Raw genomic sequence first — 7,196 nt, forward strand, 5'->3', positions numbered from 1 at the left:
TACATATATATTACCTTATGGAAGAAATTTGGCGATCTTTGGAGAGATTTAGAAGAAATTTGGCGATTTTTATTTTTATTTTTCGAAACTCTTTGAAGTCTGATGAAGAAGACGACTCGTGGTTTTATATTGCGTTTTGCGACGGAATTTTCCGTCGCAATCCGTCACAAATGAAATTAATTTACGCGCCCAAAATTCAAAAAATTTCGTCGGAAAACGAAACCAAATACATTGCGACGGAATATTCCGTCGCAAATTACCATCGCCATCCGTCGCAAAACGAAATAAAAACCACGAAAATTTGAAAATTTTCATCGAAAATAACGAAATAAATGAAATTAATTTCCGTCGCAAATCCGTAGCTAATTCTGAAAAATAAATAAAATAAATTAAAAATAATTAAAATTAGCATTTGCTACGGAAATTTCCGTCGCAAATAATGTTTGTTATTGCGACGGCAACGTCTCCGTCGCATTCCGTCGCACATTTTCGACGGATTTTACGACTCTTGGAGACGTAAAATTTTTTCCTGCATTCCGTCGCTAAACCGTCGTATTGCGTCGTAATTTTGTATGCGACGGAAAATTCCGTCGCTAGTTCCGTAGCTATACGAGGATTTTCTTGTAGTGACGTTGCTTACAATCTACTCTAGTCAAAGTCCAACACTATTATGACTTTGTTTTCCAATAAGTTCAAAGTTTTAGGAAGACTAGTATTAATTCTACACTTTTATGTCTTTTGGTGTTGTTTTGGTTCTCCTATAAATAGGTGAACTAAACTCATTTGTAATCATGAATCATCTTTTATATATTTGAGAGGTTTTCTCTTCAAAGTTCTTTGAGAACTATTTTCTGAACTTATCGGATTCATCCGTGGCGTTCATCTTCGACTTATCAAACGTTAGTCCATAAACGTTTGTGGCGTCTTCGCAACACCAACGTTTCTAATCCAGGTTTGCTTAGGGGTTTAGGACGTTTCTTGTTTCAAGAAATTGGGCCTAGGTTTCTTTCACGAGTTGATTAGAGGTTTTGGTTATTTCCACCACCTTTCTAGAGAATTTCGATACGAGACCGTATCATTTGGTATCAGATCTTGATTCTGTAGTTTGAGTTATCTTTCTCTATTTTTATTTTACTTGTACTTCATATCTTTTGAAAAAAAAATTAACGTTTTCATTGTGTTCATTGCAGAAAAACCAACAAAAAGAAAGAAGGCTAAAAAAAAAGAGAAAAGAAAAGAAAAAAAAAGAAAAGAAAAGAAAAAGTAAAAAAAATATATATAAAAAAAACGGTTGGTTGTTTGAGAATACCACAAAGAAAATCTCTAAAAAAAAGAGTCTTTGATCAAGTTTCTGAGTCGGGGTTGTAACTTATTTTCGTTTTTCCATTTGCATTCATCATCGGAAACTCAAATTGAGTACTTTGAGTCATAGTCATAGTTCGCTTTTTGAGTCGGAATTCTATGCTCCTGGATAGACTGGTTTGATAAGTTTTCGGTGAATTGCTATCGTTTTGAGTTTGATTTAGTTTGCTAATAGTTTGAACAAGAACTTTGGAAGAGAAAACAAGTGAGGTGGAGAGAAGAAAATTGAGTGAAACACTTTCTGAGTGTGGTGAGATTTCTGCCATCTTCTTTTTCCTTGTCTCTTTCTGTTCTTTTTTGTTTCTTAACATTTTTTGCAGAGTTTCAACATGGAAGACATACAAAATGAGCAGCAACCTGAAGGAGCAAACCCACTTCAAATGCAAGCGCTAATGGGTGAGCTACGAAGGATGTTGAGGGCTGAGATAGAACCATTGCATCAAAGAGTGGATCGGATGGAGAATGAGGCATATGCTGCAAGACACCGACAACAACAAGGTGTTCCCAGAAGAGCTAGGTCACATCATGGTGATCCTAGTGACGAGGGAGAACAATTGTCGGAAGTAGAAGAAGTACGTGAGAATCCGAGGAGGCAAAGGCGTGAACCTCGTCCACGAGAACGTCTTGATGATGATCTCAGTAGCATCAAGATGGAAATTCCTACATTTCACGGCCGGAACGATGCGGAAACATATCTGGAATGGGAGAGAAAGACTGAGATGGTATTTGATTGCCATCATTATTCCGAGTTGAAGAAAGTTAAACTCGCAGCATCAAAGTTCAGTGACTATGCATTAATGTGGTGGGATCAATTGGTTCTTTCACAGCGAAGATATGGTGAGAATCCCATTACCACATGGGGTGACATGAAAATAGTCATGAAGAGGCGGTTTGTACCCAATCATTACCATCGAGAAGTGCATCAAAAGTTACGAAGGTTGGTGCAAGGAAGTAGAAGTGTTGAAGAATATTACAAAGAGATGGAAATGTTGATGATTCGGGCCAACGTTGAAGAAGATCGTGAAGCGACAATGGAGAGATTTATTGGTGGGTTGAACCAAGAGATCCAGGATCGTGTAGAGATTCAACACTACGTTGAGATGGAGGATTTGCTACATTTTGCGATCAAGTTCGAGAACCAAATCAAAAGAAGAGGAAAAACACATCAAAGGTTTGGTTCCAACTCATCTAATCCCCGACCACAATTCCACAAAGAAGATAAGTCAACTTTTGGCTCAAAAGGTGCAGCAAAACCCGAAAGCAAACCTGAAACGTCTCAGCCAAGAAAACAAGGTATCTCTGAAACTTCTCAATCACGTAACAGAGATATTCGGTGTTTCAAGTGTTTGGGCAGAGGACACTTTGCGAATGAATGTCCAAATAGGCGAGCAATGACACTACGTGATGACGGAGAGGTTGAGACGGAGTCTGAGGAAGAGGGTAAATCAGATTCTGATGCATCTACGAATGAGGTTAGTGATCAATTTGCTGCAAAAGGAGAATTATTAGTGCTAGAAGAGCACTAAACTTGCAGGCAAAAGAAGAAGAGATTGTGCAGCGAGAAAACATTTTCTACACAAGGGGGGTTGTCAAAGATAAAGTGTGTAGTATCATCATTGATGGGGTAGCTGTACAAACGTAGCAAGTACGTTGTTGGTAGAGAAGTTGGGGTTGAAAACAACAAGACACCCGAAACCGTACCGTTTACAATGGCTCAATGACAGCGGAGAAACGAAGGTGCATAGACAAGTGAGTGTGCCATTTTGTATTGGCAAATACAAAGACGAGGCGCTTTGTGATGTAGTCCCTATGCAAGCGGGGCATTTGTGGTTTGGTAGACCATGGCAATTTGATACTAAAGCTCAACACGATGGCTACAGCAATAAGTATTCATTTGAGTTCAAAGGTAAACCCATTCGACTTGTACCTTTGACACCGAAGGAGGTTTTTGAAGATCAACTCAAAATGATGAAGAATGAGAAGAAACCAATCAACATGTGTGACCATGAGGTAGATCACTCAAAATCTGGTGAGGCCTTGAGAAAAACCCAGAAAAAGACTTGTGAGAGTACACCCGAGAGGAAAAATACCAATTTCTTTATGAGAGCGAGTGAGATCAAGAAAGCATTACTTTCTCGACAGCCAATGATTGTACTTATGTACAAAGAGGCTCTTTTGAATACTAACGAACTCACATCGTCTTTGCCTAGTGTGGTTTTTGATCTCTTGCAGGTGTATGATGATGTTTTTTCTGAAGAGCTTCCACATGGATTACCACCTATTCGAGGGATTGAACATCAAATCGACCTTGTTCCTGGAGCTAGCCTTCCAAACAAGGCTGCATACCGAACAAATCCTGAGGAAACCAAAGAGCTCCAAAGACAAGTCACAGAACTGATGGAGAAAGGTTATGTTCGTGAAAGTATGTCACCTTGTGCTGTTCCAGTCATCCTAGTTCCAAAGAAAGATGGTACGTGGCGTATGTGTGTTGATTGTCGTGCAATCAACAATATTACGGTAAAGTATCGCCATCCCATACCTCGATTGGATGATATGTTGGATGAATTGCATGGATCACGTGTCTTTTCTAAGATAGATCTTAAAAGTGGTTATCATCAAATACGAATGAAAGATGGTGATGAATGGAAAACATCATTCAAAACGAAACATGGCTTGTATGAATGGTTAGTTATGCCATTTGGCTTGACTAATGCACCCAGCACATTCATGAGATTGATGAATCATGTTCTAAGGCAATTCATTGGTAGATTTGTGGTTGTTTACTTTGATGATATCTTGGTTTATAGCAAGAATATCGAGGAGCATGTTGAACATCTCAAATTTGTCCTAGAAGTTTTAAGGAAGGAAAAACTATTCGCGAATCTCAAGAAATGCACGTTTTGCACTAACAAGCTAGTTTTTCTAGGATTTGTTGTTAGTGAGCAGGGAATTCAAATGGATGAAGAAAAAGTTGCAGCAATCAAGAATTGGCCAAGCCCGGAGACGGTGAGTGATGTAAGGAGTTTCCATGGACTTGCAAGCTTCTATCGACGCTTTGTGAAAGATTTCAACACCATTGCTGCACCATTGACGGAAATCATCAAGAAAAATGTTGGATTCCAATGGAACGAAGCTCAAGAAACAGCATTTCAACTCTTGAAAGGGAAGCTTACTGACTCTCCTCTTTTATCTCTTCCAGATTTTTCCAAAGCTTTTGAGATTGAATGTGATGCTTCTGGCGTAGGTATTGGAGCTGTGTTGATGCAAGAAGGAAGGCCAATTGCATACTTTAGTGAAAAGTTGAATGGAGCTTCGTTGAACTATCCAACGTATGACAAAGAATTGTATGCATTAGTGAGGGCGATGCAAATGTGGCAGCACTATCTTTGGCCGAAAGAATTCGTGATTCATACGGATCATGAGTCCTTGAAACACTTAAAAGGTCAGCATAAGCTAAACCGCCGACATGCCAAATGGATTGAATTCCTTGAAACATTTCCTTATGTTATTCGTTACAAGCAAGGAAAGGAAAATATAGTGGCTGATGCATTATCTAGACGGTATTGTTTATTGTCTTCTCTTGATGCTAAGTTGCTAGGTTTTGAATACATTAAGGAATTGTATGAATCTGATCATGATTTCCATGAAGTGTTTCAATCTTGTGCAAAAACTGTTTCTGGAAAGTATTTTCGGCATGAAGGATTTCTGTTCTGAGAAAATAAACTTTGTGTTCCTAATTGTTCGTTGCGAGATCTACTGGTTAGAGAAGCACATAGTGGCGGACTAATGGGGCATTTTGGAGTGGCCAAGACCTTGTCCATTTTGCAGGAACATTTTTACTGGCCGCATTTAAAGAGGGATGTCGAGAGAATCTGTGGACGATGCGTGACATGCAAGAAAGCTAAGTCCAAACTTCAGCCACATGGTATGTATTCTCCTTTGCCAATTCCTAGTGTGCCTTGGACTGATATATCTATGGACTTTGTGCTTGGATTGCCTAGGACTAGGAGTGGAAAAGATTCAATTTTTGTGGTGGTTGATAGGTTTTCAAAAATGGCTCATTTCATTCCTTGCCATACCACCGATGACGCTTCGAATGTTGCTTCGTTGTTTTTTCGAGAAGTTGTTCGTCTTCATGGCATGCCTAGGACTATAGTTTCAGACCGTGATGTGAAATTCTTGAGTTACTTTTGGAAAACATTGTGGTCTAAACTAGGAACTAAGTTGTTATTTTCTACAACATGCCACCCTCAGACCGATGGACAAACTGAAGTTGTTAATCGAACATTGTCTTCTTTGTTGCGTTCACTTGTCAAAAAGAATCTTAAAACGTGGGAAGAATGTTTGCCTCATGTTGAATTTGCTTATAATCGATCAGTTCACTCTGCTACTCAGTTTTCACCTTTTGAAATAGTTTATGGCTTTAATCCATTGACTCCATTGGATTTGATTCCTTTGCCATTATCTGAGCAAACTAACCTTGATGGGAAAAGAAAAGCTGAGTATGTTAAGCAGATTCATGAGAAGACAAGGATGAATATTGACAAGAGAACAAAGCAATATGCAAAACAAGCGAACAAAGGACGTCGGGAAGTGATCTTTGAACCAGGCAATTGGGTTTGGATAAACATGTTTAGTGATGAGGACATTGGAAGCACGACGGAACAAAATGGGAGCAACGTGGATCACATCAGTTTTCCGGATGGACCCATGACGAGATCAAAGACAAAGAAGCTACAAGCTGCTCTAAATGGGCTCTTTCTTGAATGTTTGGGCCATGAACACATGGAAAATAACATTGGCCCAAGTCATACACAAGTTCAGCCCATTTTCAACATGATATCAAGTGAAGAAAGCCCAAAATGAAGGCCCAAAAGTTGCAGCCCAAGTCCATGACGAAAATGACAAAAAAATCTGCATTTTGAGTCTTCAATGTTGCTTACAATCTACTCTAGTCAAAGTCCAACACTATTATGACTTTGTTTTCCAATAAGTTCAAAGTTTTAGGAAGACTAGTATTAATTCTACACTTTTATGTCTTTTGGTGTTGTTTTGGTTCTCCTATAAATAGGTGAACTAAACTCATTTGTAATCATGAATCATCTTTTATATATTTGAGAGGTTTTCTCTTCAAAGTTCTTTGAGAACTATTTTCTGAACTTATCGGATTCATCCGTGGCGTTCATCTTCGACTTATCAAACGTTAGTCCATAAACGTTTGTGGCGTCTTCGCAACACCAACGTTTCTAATCCAGGTTTGCTTAGGGGTTTAGGACGTTTCTTGTTTCAAGAAATTGGACCTAGGTTTCTTTCACGAGTTGATTAGGGGTTTTGGTTATTTCCACCGCCTTTCTAGAGAATTTCGATCCGAGATCGTATCATTTCTGTTGATGAAAAAAAATTAAAAGTATAGGTATATTTTAAAATAAAATAATTGTACATATTATTTTAGATAAAAAAAAATAAAATAGAGTTTATATTACACCAAAATAAAAACATAGGCTTTTTTGGTAATTTATCCTTTATATATATATATATAATAAAACTACAAATATAGAGTTTTTTCTATATATATATATATATGCCATTTTTTTGTATATATATTCAAATTTTGGTGATCTAGTTGTACAAGATGATTCAAAATATAATTTTATCCTATTTCAAATTTAGACAGAGAGAAAAGCATTTAGATAAATAAAAATTTATCTCTAACAACGACGGACTTTGGAGGTCAGTAAACCTTTCTATTAAAAAAATACGTATATATGCGAACTTTTCCCACGTATATATATATATTTATTTGTTAAATTACGTGTATACTTGTATATATATAT

The 7,196-nt window shown here is 37.7% G+C and overlaps 1 pseudogene; it reads left to right on the forward strand.

Annotated features, from left to right (window-relative positions):
* The first annotated feature begins 1,754 nt into the window (after positions 1 to 1,754).
* Positions 1,755 to 6,228, forward strand: LOC104820696 (annotated as a pseudogene).
* Positions 6,229 to 7,196: the final 968 nt, after the last annotated feature.

The sequence above is a fragment of the Tarenaya hassleriana genome, unplaced genomic scaffold (genome assembly GCF_000463585.1).
Source record: "Tarenaya hassleriana unplaced genomic scaffold, ASM46358v1 Cleome31, whole genome shotgun sequence".
NCBI lineage: Eukaryota > Viridiplantae > Streptophyta > Magnoliopsida > Brassicales > Cleomaceae > Tarenaya > Tarenaya hassleriana.